Below are 13,636 nucleotides of genomic sequence, written 5' to 3'. Positions count from 1 at the left end.
TGAGTAAAGATAACATTACTGAAATGAACTCAATACAGTTCATCTGGACCAGATCCCCATTCTAAGGTTTTGAGATTTTAACCTTTATTTGGATCAGCTAGGTGTTAGGGAGGTTTCATGCAGATTTTGTAGTTAGCCTCATCGGCTATGTAACTTATTAGGCAAAAGTTCCCCGACACATGTACTTTTATTTGTTTAATGTTAAGAGATCTTCTAACCGACATGTTTGGGAAAAAAAAAAGTTTTTGTTTTTTTTTAGATATGTACAGATTTCAAATGAGCTGCATTACCTACCTAAATTCACCTCTTAAATCACCACTCTGTGCTTTTCCAGAAGTCTTAGCTTAATTACAGATGTGGGCAAGATATGCCAGTCAAAACCCTGTCTACTATTTACTTACCTCGGCACCTGTAGGTAATGTTCCCCCAGCTACATCTTTCTTAGCATATATTCTTAGCATATATACAATGTGGGCATGTTAAAGTTTGGCAGGTAATGCTTCTCTATGCCATTTGCTATTACATTGTAGCAGAAAGTAAGGGGGAAGATCCAATTTAAATTACTGTGTTTACAGGGCAACACACAGAGATGAAGTATTGGTGGAAAGGGCATAGACAAGGAGAAAGAGTTGTTACCTTGTCTACCCTCTCTTCCCTGCTTTCTTTTTACTTTTAAAACTTTCACTTTTAAAGGAGAAGGAAAGGTAAAAACTAAGTAAGCTTTATCAGAAAGGTCTATGTAAATACAGCCATAAGCACTCACAGAAAAGCTGCACTGAGCCCTCTATCAAAAGAAAAAAAAAGATTTCTTGTCTTTTTTTTCCCTGTGCTAGAGTCTGTGCAGCTCTCTCCTCTCTCCTGCTCCCCCCCTCCCTCAAGAATGCTAAAAACTCTCTCCCCCCCCTTAGGAATGTGTGATCTGAGCCAATCATCAGGTAGCCTCCTTATAGTCTTACTAACTGTGCATATACAGGGGTCTTGGTGCAGGAGTGAGGCATTATAGGAATTTTCTTTACAGAGCTCAGCGTTTTTTTTCCTATTAGGCTTCTGATCATCTGAATGGGAGAAATATGGGGAGACTTAAGGGCACTATTGAGAGAACTGAAGGTATGCCTGCAGCTTGAGATTAAAACTTTATTAACCTTTCCTTCTCCTTTTAAAATAGGAAAGTATATATAATTAAATATATACTGTATAGATAATTAAATATATACTGTATATATATATATATATTGTAGCATGGATGGGAAAATCATAGAAGGAAAGTATATCCCTCCCAGAATCCTCTATGAAGCAGCACAGAAGGCTGTGAAATTAAGGCTGATGTCAGACGAGGCGTAGGGTGGATATTTTCGGCAAGAGCGGAAAAACACTTGCCGAAAATTCCGCCGTACGCCTCCTACTTGTGCCTGCACCCGAATGAATGGAATACGCTCGGGTGCAGGCACATGTAGCGGAAATACGCATAAAAATGTGAGTGTTTGAAAGTCTCACGTTTTTATGCGTATTTTGGCTACATGTGCCTGCACCCAAGCGTATTCTATTCATTCGGGTGCAGGCACAAGCAGTAATATGATCCACCCTAAGCCTCGTCTGGCATTAGCTTTAGGGTCTGTGCATCTGTAATGGCTGATTAGCCTCACCTGTAGTTAAAAGGTGGCTCCAAGGGTAGTGGTTGGGCTGCTCTCTCCTGGGAGAGATGGATTGCACCTCAATGGAAGGGGGTCTGCTGTGCTAGGGGAGAGAATGGTTAAGAGGTTGGAGGAGTGTTTAAACTAGACATGGGGGGGGTGGGTGAGCTAGAATTCCATGGGAAAATTAGTGTAGACGGGGTAGGGGGACTAGCAAAGGGTTGTGGGGGAGGAGTGAGGGGGGCATATAGTTTATCAGATAAGGAGCTTCCGTTACAAGGAAAGCAGTCTCATAATTGCCTTAGCTCTAATTCTCCCTTAGCTAATGTAAACATCAGAGGGAGAAGTAATAATCTCCGCTGCATGCTGGCTAATGCGCGTAGCTTGTCGGGTAAATTAGGGGAGCTGCAAGCTATTGCATGTATTGAAAATTATGATTTAATAGGTATCACTGAGACCTGGTGGGATGATAAATGCGACTGGGCTGTGAATTTAAATGGTTATACACTTTTTAGGAGGGACAGAGAGATTAAAAAGGGTGGAGGGGTTTGTCTTTACGTAAAGTCAGACTTAAAGCCATGTAATAAAGACATTACCAATGAAAACGTCGAATCTCTTTGGGTAGAAATTTCAGTAGGGCTGAAGGTCACAAAGAAAATGATCATTGGTGTATGTTATAAACCACCCCGTATAGATGAGGGGGATGAGGCCCAGCTATTGTTGCAAATGGAGGAGGCTTCAAAACTGGGTCAAGTTGTTGTTATGGGGGACTTTAATTATCCGGACATTGACTGGAGTAATGGGGTGGCTAAGTCAGAAAAAGCTAGTAGGTTTGTAAATATGCTAAATGACAACTTTTTATTTCAGGCAGTTCAAGAACCCACTAGGAATGACGCTATTTTGGACCTGGTGATATCTAATAATAATGAACTCATCTCTAACATTTGTGTGGGTGAGCATTTGGGGAACAGTGATCACAACATGGTCTCCTTTGAGATAATGCTGCAGAGACAGCGCTATAAGGGAGTAACTAAAACACTCAATTTTAGACGTGCAGACTTTGCCAGTATAAGGGCATCTCTGCAATGTGTCAACTGGGAAAGGCTTTTCATGGGGTTAGACACAGAAGGAAAATGGAACATCTTTAAAACATTGCTTTGTAGGTATACACAACAGTATATCCCCCTAGTAAGCAAGGAGAGGCATCGCAAAGCAAAACCTTTATGGCTGAATAAAAGTGTTATTGTCGAGGTTGGTAAGAAAAAACGTGCTTTTAGGGCATTCAAGTTAGCTGGGACAGCGGAAACTTTCATCAGGTACAAGGAAGCAAATAAAGCATGCAAAAAAGCTATCAGGCAAGCTAAAATAGAGATGGAAAGGGATATTGCAGCTAGGAGTAAAAAGAATCCAAAATTATTTTTTAATTATGTGAATAGTAAAAAAATTAAGCAAGAAGGGGTGGGAACTTTATTATCACGGGGGGGTACGTTGGTTGATGAAAACGGGGAAAAAGCTGAAATTTTGAACTCTTATTTTTCATCTGTCTATACATCTGAGGAGCCAGATAATGAAGGCTTCCCTTGTAATATGCCCAGTTCTAGTAATTTAGCTACTGACGCATGGGTCACTCGGGAGGAAATTCAAAAGAGACTTGAACATGTAAAGGTAAACAAAGGTCCAGGGCCGGATGGGATTCATCCCAGGGTATTAAATGAGCTGAGCGCTGTGATTGCCAAACCTCTTCACTTAATTTTTCAGGATTCATTGAGGTCTGGCATGGTGCCAAGAGACTGGCGGATTGCTAATGTGGTGCCGTTATTTAAAAAGGGATCCCGTTCTCAGCCTGAAAACTATAGGCCTGTTAGTCTGACATCAGTAGTAGGAAAACTTTTGGAAGGGGTAATAAGGGATAGGGTACTTGAATACATTGCAGTTCACAATACTATTAGTTTGTGCCAGCATGGTTTTATGCGTAACAGATCTTGCCAGACTAATTTAGTTGCCTTTTATGAGGAGGTGAGCAGGAACCTTGATGCTGGAATGGCAGTTGATGTCATCTACTTGGACTTTGCTAAAGCGTTTGATACAGTACCTCACAGAAGGTTAATGATCAAATTAAGGAATATTGGCCTAGAACATAATATTTGTAATTGGATAGAGAACTGGCTGAAGGATAGAGTACAAAGAGTGGTTGTAAATGGAACATTTTCTAATTGGGCCAGTGTGGTTAGTGGAGTACCGCAGGGGTCAGTCCTTGGGCCTTTGCTGTTTAACTTGTTTATTAATGACCTGGAGGTGGGCATAGACAGTATTGTTTCTATTTTTGCTGATGACACTAAATTGTGCAAAACTATAAGTTCCATGCAGGATGCTGCCGCTTTGCAGAGCGATTTGATAAAATTAGATAACTGGGCAGCAAACTGGAAAATGAGGTTCAATGTTGATAAGTGCAAAGTTATGCACTTTGGTAGAAATAATATAAACGCAAACTATCTACTGAATGGTAGTGTGTTGGGGGTATCCTTAATGGAGAAGGATCTAGGGGTTTTTGTTGATAACAAGTTGTCTAATTCCAGGCAGTGTCATTCTGTGGCTACTAAAGCAAATAAAGTGCTGTCTTGTATAAAAAAGGGCATTGACTCAAGGGATGAGAACATAATTTTGCCCCTTTATAGGTCCCTGGTAAGGCCTCACCTTGAGTATGCAGTGCAGTTTTGGGCTCCAGTCCTTAAGAAGGATATTAATGAGCTGGAGAGAGTGCAGAGACGTGCAACTAAACTGGTTAAGGGGATGGAAGATTTAAACTATGAGGTTAGACTGTCGAGGTTGGGGTTGTTTTCTCTGGAAAAGAGGCGCTTGCGAGGGGACATGATTACTCTGTACAAGTACATTAGAGGGGATTATAGGCAGTTGGGGGATGTTCTTTTTTCCCATAAAAACAATCAACGCACCAGAGGTCACCCCTTTAGATTAGAGGAAAGGAGTTTCCATTTGAAGCAGTGTAGGTGGTTTTTCACGGTGAGGGCAGTGAGGTTATGGAATGCCCTTCCTAGTGATGGCAGATTCTGTTAATGCCTTTAAGAGGGGCCTGGATGAGTTCTTGATCAATCAGAATATCCAAGGCTATTGTGATACTAATATCTACAGTTAGTATTAGTGGTTGTATTTATAGTTTATGTATGTGAGTGTATAGATTGGTAGGTGTGGGTTAGGTGTGCTGGGTTTACTTGGATGGGTTGAACTTGATGGACACAGGTCTTTTTTCAACCCTATGTAACTATGTAAGACACTGGAGCTGCAGTGTGGAACTTTTCCTGTTTGGGGAAAAGTGTGTTTGGGACCTGTTGGGGGACTGTTTGCTGCAAAGTTACCTCAGAGAACCTGATTAATATTTGTTCACAGGAGTGGATGGTCTAGTAGCCAGGCCCAGCTACTGTATGCTGACTAAAGTGCAGCTGTTTCTGAGAAAGCACAGGAATCCTACAAAAGATTGTGAGTGTAACCTGCATTTACCTATATTGGCTTATTCTGCCCAAGTGTGGCTGTGTTTTACCTATATTGGCTTATTCTGCCCAAGTGTGGCTGTGTGTGTCCCCTGGGAAGGGCAGTTTTCAGTTTCAGCAAGACTGCTATTTTTTTATTGTATTTGGGATATCAGCTGTATGAACTTTTATTTCTATCAAGCCTGCTGTGTTAAATAAACTCACACCAGAATTCAGCTGGAACCCATGTGTACCTGTCTCTTACATGTGTGAAAGGAGCTGCCGCTTCTACCTAAAGAGCTAAACCCCCATAATATAAATATATATTGTAACATGCTAACTGCCTGTACATATAATTTTGGAGGAATTAGCAATGGTAGGCAGGCATGCAGAGGATCTGGAGCATAAGAGACAGGGACACAACTTCTTCAGACAAAACACAGGTTTATTAAGGGCCAATTCTTCCCAACATCAACATAAGACAGTTCATAAACAGTTCAGGGTTATTGTTTGTCCCTTCTTCAGGGCTCTCACCTTCCAGAGTAACCCACACTCAGGCTTCACCTTAAGCCTTGCTGACTCCTCTCAGCTCTCATCGCCTGGTCACGACTCCCTCTGCTCCTTGCAGTGGCAGGAGGCACCCCCAGCTCCTCTGGGAATTCCTCACACAGGCAGGTAGCCTTCCTGCCTTGTGCCCCGCTCTGAGATGACCTTCTGAGTCAAGAATCAACCTTCAACTCTACCCCTGTGTAATCACACAGCCCTTTTATTTGCGGCTCACCTGCAGTCTAATCAGGCAGCTCCCTACAGCTGGCCAACTGAAAATACTAAGTGGAGTATGGAATGGAGGGTCTTTCCTACTCTCCCCCCATTCACTTCAGGGACCTATTAATTTGGCTTTTCCTAAGCCAGTAACATACATAGTAACATAGTAACATAGTAAGTTGGGTTGAAAAAAAGACATACGTCCATCACGTTCAACCATAATGCCTATATATATAACCTGCCTAACTACTAGTTGATCCAGAGGAAGGCAAAAAAAACATCTGAAGCCTCTCTAAATTGCTGCAGAGGGGAAAAAATTCCTTCCTGAACCCAGCATCACCTGCTGCAAAACCAGGCAATTTACCAAGTGCTATTTGTATCCCGCCATTAACACTGGTGGAAAACACACCAAACAATGATCTTTTCCATTGCATCTCTCACAATATATATATATATATATATATATACAATAACAACGATGGTTTGTTATTCGGTGGAGGCTAACATTTCAGCTATTCCACTAGCCTTTGTCAAAGTGCAAACAACAATACTTTCACTTGTCTTAAAAACATGTAGTGCCTGGAAAGGTGTGAAAATGGCGTCATCAAACGACACTGAAGTGAGACAGTATAAACAAAACATCACACTCCGTTATTTGATGTGTAAAAACCTTCATAGTGCATTCTTAGAGGTGCTAAAAGGTGATCAAGCATCTTAATATTGGTCTAATTTAGAGAACACTACTCATAACTATGGAACAAAATAGTAGCAAAAAAGTATCACTTAATGATGCAGCAGTAACTATTACATTTTAGCTAAAAAGAAGCAAAGGAGCACCTAGAGAGAGATAAGAGCGACAAGAAAGACTGAGGGAAGGACAAATTAAAAGGTCAGAACCCCTTCATAGTCAGTGGAATTGCTTTGGTCCTTAGCTGCAAAAATAAAATCTTTATAGTTGGCAGGATTAAATAATGACAGCCTAATTCTACTCAGCAGTAAAAGACACACCATTAGTATACCGCTATTCGTGCCCAGTATTGCTTCAGAAATTGGTACTGTACCAGTGTTTGCATATAGAGGTAGCGCCCGTACTGTGTTAGTAATGGCCCTCATTCTGCAGTCAGGGGGCAGTGCCATAACCAACCAATTGTTTTCTTATGGCGTCCATTATGAAAACTTTAGTAATCTGGAATAAAAGATGGATTCTAGGATTGGTCTGTCACCTGTGATATGTATTAAGCAGGGATACAGTATAAACTAGCAGCCACCCAGTTGTTACCCATATCTGGGGCCTCCATACCCACAGCCATCAGACACAATTCTTTCCAATTTAATGCGCTATTACTCCAGTACCATAATAAGAGTCATAATAGTCAAGATATTTTAGATACTGTTGAGGATAACTAACTAAACCAAAAAATATTTAGACCTACAGTAAGAATATAGCTAAAGGTACCAAACAATATACCAACAATTGCAATAAAGAACAGTGAAGGTGAGAGAAAAAACACCAAAAGAACCAAAAGGTACTTCTTTAGACATGACCAATTTAGGCAAGTTTAATTTCAAGTTCATTCAGTAGGATGGCTTAGTATATATAGTAAGAAAAAATGCTGCAGTGATAAAGAATCCTAATACCTTGGGTATCCTAATACCCAATTGTGGGGATTGGGATATGGTCAATCATCATGCACCTTAGACTGGCCAAAGTATGTTGGTGTTGTAAAAAATGTGACGTCATAGGGGTATCTGCTTTACCAGATGAGAGTGCTGTACGAATGGCAGAACAATTGTTTGCCATCCTGTCATGGAAGTTGGTAGTAGTTATACCAATGTACATATACCCACATTGGCATTTATTGAAATAGATTATATACTTTGAAGTGCATGCAGCTCCCATTCAGATTTCCAAATATATCCCACCGCCGATTTACATCCTAGCCGGTGGGATGGCATTTCGGGGTGATTAGTCGCCCGCGACAAGGGAGATTTGTCGCGCAGCAACTAATCTCCCGTTCTGTCACAGCCCTTAAACACTACTACACGCATTCTTCTCCTATCAGTTGTGGATAAATACAACAGGAAGATAATACAATGGCTAAGTGTGCCTGTAAGTACTATCAGACCAGTGCAAGTGCTGTTATACAGGTGGATACAATATATTGGCACAACTGAGCCTAATATTGGTTTTATAAATGCAGTACCAATATGTTTCCTAGAATAGGCTTTTTTGAGCAAAAAAAAGAGACATATGTATATATTTTATTCTGTACGAATACACTGTTTAATTAAAAAAATGTGTATATTAATTCTCTCTAAAAATAAAGATTATATGGATTCCAGCAAGACTGTTTCATATTTATGGATATGGTACCACATCTTGGAAAATGAGAGCTTACAGAGTTCCTAAACACCTACTAACACCATAATGGTCATATCTCCAGCATATTTCATTTGTCATTTAATTGCTTTGGAAAAACCATTTGCTGAATAACATGTTCCCTAGCTAAGCTGTTAAGGTCCACTTACTGGAAAAGCTTGCTTTGCTTCTCTGGAACAGTGTATTTCTCATTATGGATAGTGTTTCATGTAAAACTGGCCCTAAAATGGATTTTTAAACCAGAACTAAATGTATAACCTTATATTGACCATACTTGTGCAAAGACATACTCTCTTAAGCATTGGTGCATGTCACTTCTGTCAACTAAATCTTAGTCTGACAGCTTTTAACTTTGAACCTATTAACAAGCAAGCAATGCATTAAACTACTAAACCTAAATAATGAGAGATGCTACAAATCATTGAAATGGAATTTAAAGACAGTACAGTCACCAACACTTAATCTTGATTTTCCGGAGCATATTAGTATAGATTCTTGGATGAGCCTTCCAGGCCCACATATTATTCACACATCTCTTCTTTCTACCGATCTTAGGCTCAGTCAAATAGCTGAATACAGATGCATTTTTACATTTATATAACTAAAGGTAATTTATAAACACGTTTAGGGGTAAGTTATGATCGCAAGCACAGTTACATGCCCACAAATTCCCCTGCAGTCAGTTGTGCTAAAAACTACATTTATTAAAGGTACTTGAGTCAACATGGGCTCCTTAAACTTCCATATAGATGCGTTCAGCACCGCTGCCTTCCTCCTGTTCCTAATCAAGCACCCCTGCACTTATTGACACAAGGGAACCCTGGAGCTACTGCCACTTGTAAAACAGGCGGCAGTGCCAAGGTTTCCATAGCAGCTTGCATCAAAAGTTTTGGAATTGTGCAAAAATTGAGTCACAGGTATTCATAATATTGGAAAAATGACATGATTTGAGAGGCTGCTGCCTGTGGAAATTTTCAGTGGTGCCTAATGAGCTTAGAATTTCTGTAAGGTGGAGACAGTTATCAAGAAACTGGAAAAAGAATAATAGAAAACATTGGAAAGTAAGAGGGGTGGGACTGTGTTGGGAATGCACTGTTGATTTGGTTAGGGGTGGTGGTAGAATTTAAGAAATTGCTGTATTATCCCTTCAATTGTTCTTCAGAAATGCAAAACATTGCCCTTTTGTGTCCATTTTTGCTACTGAGGAAGTGTGATGCACTACTATATGAAATGCGTAGAGCTGCAGATCTGGACTGATTTACCAACCTATATTATATGCTTTGTGATTCTTCAGAAGTTTGACTTTGTGTTCATTGTTAAGCCTCTGCGTTCCCGCTTTGGACATTATTCGGCATTTACCTTTGTGGGTCTGGTCAGTAGGCATGCTTACCATATGATTGCTGGAGGTTCCATATATTTTTTGAATAATTGTATAATGCATTTGGAAAGGTTATATATTTTGTGCAATTTTTACAGTTATTTACACTTTGTGGTGTTATCGTCAGTCGAACATACTACACTATATTTATTTTTTAATGCACTTCATCATAGTTGCCTAATCAGAGGGGTGAAAGGAAGAGAGCTTTTTAATCACCTCTTTGGACTTATACTCACAAAAAGACCATGTACAGCGCTGATTGCCTTTCTATTTGGTAATTGCCCTTTTGTGTGTTAAATAATATTTTCATTTCAAAACTGAAATTGTAGCTATGGTATATTAGGTTTCTTGGTCCACTCCTTTGTTAGAGAGGTCTCATATTTCCTTGTCGCCAATATTCCAGTTGAAATGTAATTTACCACACCCATCACAAGGCTTTTCTGTCTCCATTGCTTAATGCATCTCAGACAAAAGTTGAAAAGCTATATATTAGTTCTCTGAATTTGGTATGGAGGACAGTCTATAAATGGCACCTATGCAATTTTGAAACTTTGTAAAAAACTCACAGAAAGATATACATATAGGGGTCATTTACAAATACAAGTGCAGTTAAACTCCATCCATTAAACATACTTCCATCAAAATGTGCTTCCATATAGTTGAGCTTGGCACTGCTCAGCCCTTCCTGCCTTCTATTCCAAATTGAGCACTGTTGCTCCTATTAACACAGGGGAAACCTCCTGGCCAGGCAGTAGCTCCAGGGTTCCCTTCACACCCAATGTCAACAGGAGCAACACACTTGTGCCTAAATAATCAGGTGCAAAGGTAATTTGCACACTGAACACCAGAAATGACACCAGCCAGACCTCCACTTAACTACATCCCATTGCTACGAAATGCACACGCAGTTGAGGTAATGTTGGCAAATCAGGTGCAACTGCATCAGGCACAAAACTGCCTTGTGAACACAATGATGCTGGATTTCTGGGAAAAATTAAGTCATAACAGCCAGCCTGTGGCCCTACTGTGGCCCTGCTGCAGCTGCTGACATACAAGGAACATTCTTTTATATAGCCACTACAAGTTAAGTAAGCTGACTACACAAAAATCAGTACATGCAAAGAGTTTTGCCACTAAATTTGCTGTCAGCTGCAGTTCCATTACTATCCAGTGTACATGTAAATATTATATTTGTCCTCGAGGGCAGTAAAAAAGGGCTCAGCAATAAACCCAGACTAATGTGACCGGACCCAGACCGCAGAACTTCAAAACAAGGAGACAGCAAAAATGATAATAAGCATAACTGTGACTGTAAATTGTAAACCTGCTGTTCCACTCAATGTACAGGTCACTAGCCCTGCTTTTATAAACCATATAATAATGTGTGTTCAACCAGGAACATTTCCCAGTGCATTCTTGAAAAGGATAGTTTCTGAATATTAATAAATTCGAAAAACATTTTGACTTTTAAGTCAAAAAAATATTACTTTTAAACTTGAAAGCATGTTTGTTTAAATAAAACTTTATAACTGTAACAAATGTGTTATTTTAATTAAATAAAGTTATAAAACAAAATACCTGAAAACTGAATCAAGCTCTGCGGCAGCTGTGTGCATTGTGTCTGTAAACATGAAATGGCATTGATAAATATAAGTAAATCTATGCTAATGGCCCACACTAGGAATGCCTGATGACTGCAATTGTTTATCCCTGTTTATAACAGCTATATTGATTTTAGCTACTTTTAATTAGTTTAAAGCCGTTTCTGGCAACACAGTGTTTTATCACTTGAAAATTATAATGTGGGTGAGCAACTTCCCATAAATGCTTGTTTACACAATTTCTATAAATAATGTTCACAAATACCAACACAAGGCTTCATACCTTGTGCTAAAAATATCACACATGGCATTTTGATAATGGTTACTTTGTGGTGATTGGTGAACGAAACAACTGAATCTCACAATAAGCCACTTCCTTTCCCAATTCCATTGAGACAGGAAACCGGATGTTAGTTGGAACTAAATCACACTGGGCAGCAATAAGTAGCTAGAAATGGATAATTGCACTGATAATCACCTGCCAAGAGGTAGTTCCATGCAAGACAAGCCTTCACCAAACGTTTACATTTGCTTTCTCTTAAAGGAGAAGGAAAGGGTAATAAAAAATTAATCTCAAGCTGCAGGCATACCTTAAGTTGTCTCAATAGCGCCCTTAAGTCTCCCCATATTTCACCTGTTCAGATGATCAGAAGCCTAATAGGAAAAAAAAATGCTGAGCTGTGTAAAGAAAATTCCCATAATGCCTCGCTCCTGCACCGAGACCACTGTATATGCGCAGGTAGTAAGACTATAAGGAAGCTACCTGCTGATTGGCTCAGATCACACATTCCTAAGGGGGGGGAGAGAGTTTTTAGCATTCTTGAGGGAGGGGGGAGCAGGAGAGAGGAGAGAGCTGCGCAGACTCTCAGGCATACCTTCAGTTCTCTCAATAGTGCCCTTAAGTCTCCCCATATTTCACCTGTTCAGATGATCAGAAGCCAAACAAGAACAAAAAACGCTGAGCTGTGTAAAGAAAGTTCCCATAATGCCTCACTCCTGCACCGACACCCAGACCAAGTGTACATGCTCAGTTTGTAAGACTATGAGTCAGCTTCCTGCTGATTGGCACAGATCCACATTCCTAAGGGGGGGGGAGTGAGTTCTTAGCATTCTTGAGGGAGGGGGAAGTAGAGAGCTGCGTGTCTCTGGCACATGAATTACAGACACAACAATGGTGTAGCCAAGCCATAGATAGGCTGGTACACCATTGACCTTGCCTGGTCACATCATATGCTCAGGCTAAAATTGTAGGAGACACTTTCTTGTAATCTTGCTTGGCTGATATAGGCAAAGTAAATTCTAAGACCAGGTTTCCTGTCTGGATGCTTGAGACCTCAAGTATGGCAAATGTGGTGTGCTCACATTCAAGCTTTTAAGACTCAACATCATTAGCAACACACAATATACTCAAAACTGAGTGTTTAGACTGAACTTGAATGTTTAGACTGGTTTTTAGTTTAATTTCATATTCGTGCTTAACTTCAACAGCCAACAACAGTATACACAACAGTTTGAATTCCAGTTGATGGCCGTATCAGCTTGAATCCTTTTAGGAATAAGATCTCATGCACTGATAATGTGACTATTCTCTATCTTCATGCTGAGCAAGGGAGAACAAACAGGTCAAACAGATTCTGTACAGAGCTGAAAACTTAAATTAACTGGAGGAGGACCAACCAGGAATGGACTCTACATTCCTTAAAAGATGGGCTCAGACAGGGCTACACACAATACGGGAGCTACTAGACCCTTCGGCCCATACAATAATCCCATTCAGGACGATACAAGACAAAGCTCCACAGACAAAACTTAGACAATTCGAATACTTCCAACTCATATGCTGCTTGTGCCAAGCTTACTCGCCCCATATAATTCGAGATCCAAGCTCTCAATGGCCTGCCACAAAAGAGACTCATTTCTATCCTATACAATCTGCTTACTACACCTCCAGACGACCCTCCGTATAAGCACAAATATATGGACAAATGGGATACACTGCTCCCACAACCACTCACACCCGAAGAATGGACAAGCATTTGGGATAACGCCAGAAAAATGACAACGTGTCAGGCAAAAAGAACACATATACAAAATTATGATGTTCTTGTATCACACCCCGGACAAGTTACACAGACTTTTCCCAACCTGCCCAGCAACCTGCTGGAGAAACTGTGGAGCACAAGGAACCCTTCTGCACATATTCTGGGAATGCCCAGTAATCCAACAAATGTGGTCACACGTAGCCGACCTCATTAGCAGGATCTTCTCCCAGCAGATACTGACAGACCTGCCTACTTTTCTACCAGGAAAACCTTTCACAAAACTATGCAAAAGTGACCAGACTTTAGTCAATCACATCCTCACAGCTGCTCGGCTAGCAATAGCCTCCATATGGAAAA

Source organism: Xenopus tropicalis, chromosome 1, assembly GCF_000004195.4.
Source record: "Xenopus tropicalis strain Nigerian chromosome 1, UCB_Xtro_10.0, whole genome shotgun sequence".
Taxonomy (NCBI): domain Eukaryota; kingdom Metazoa; phylum Chordata; class Amphibia; order Anura; family Pipidae; genus Xenopus; species Xenopus tropicalis.
This window is presented reverse-complemented; position numbering follows the sequence as displayed.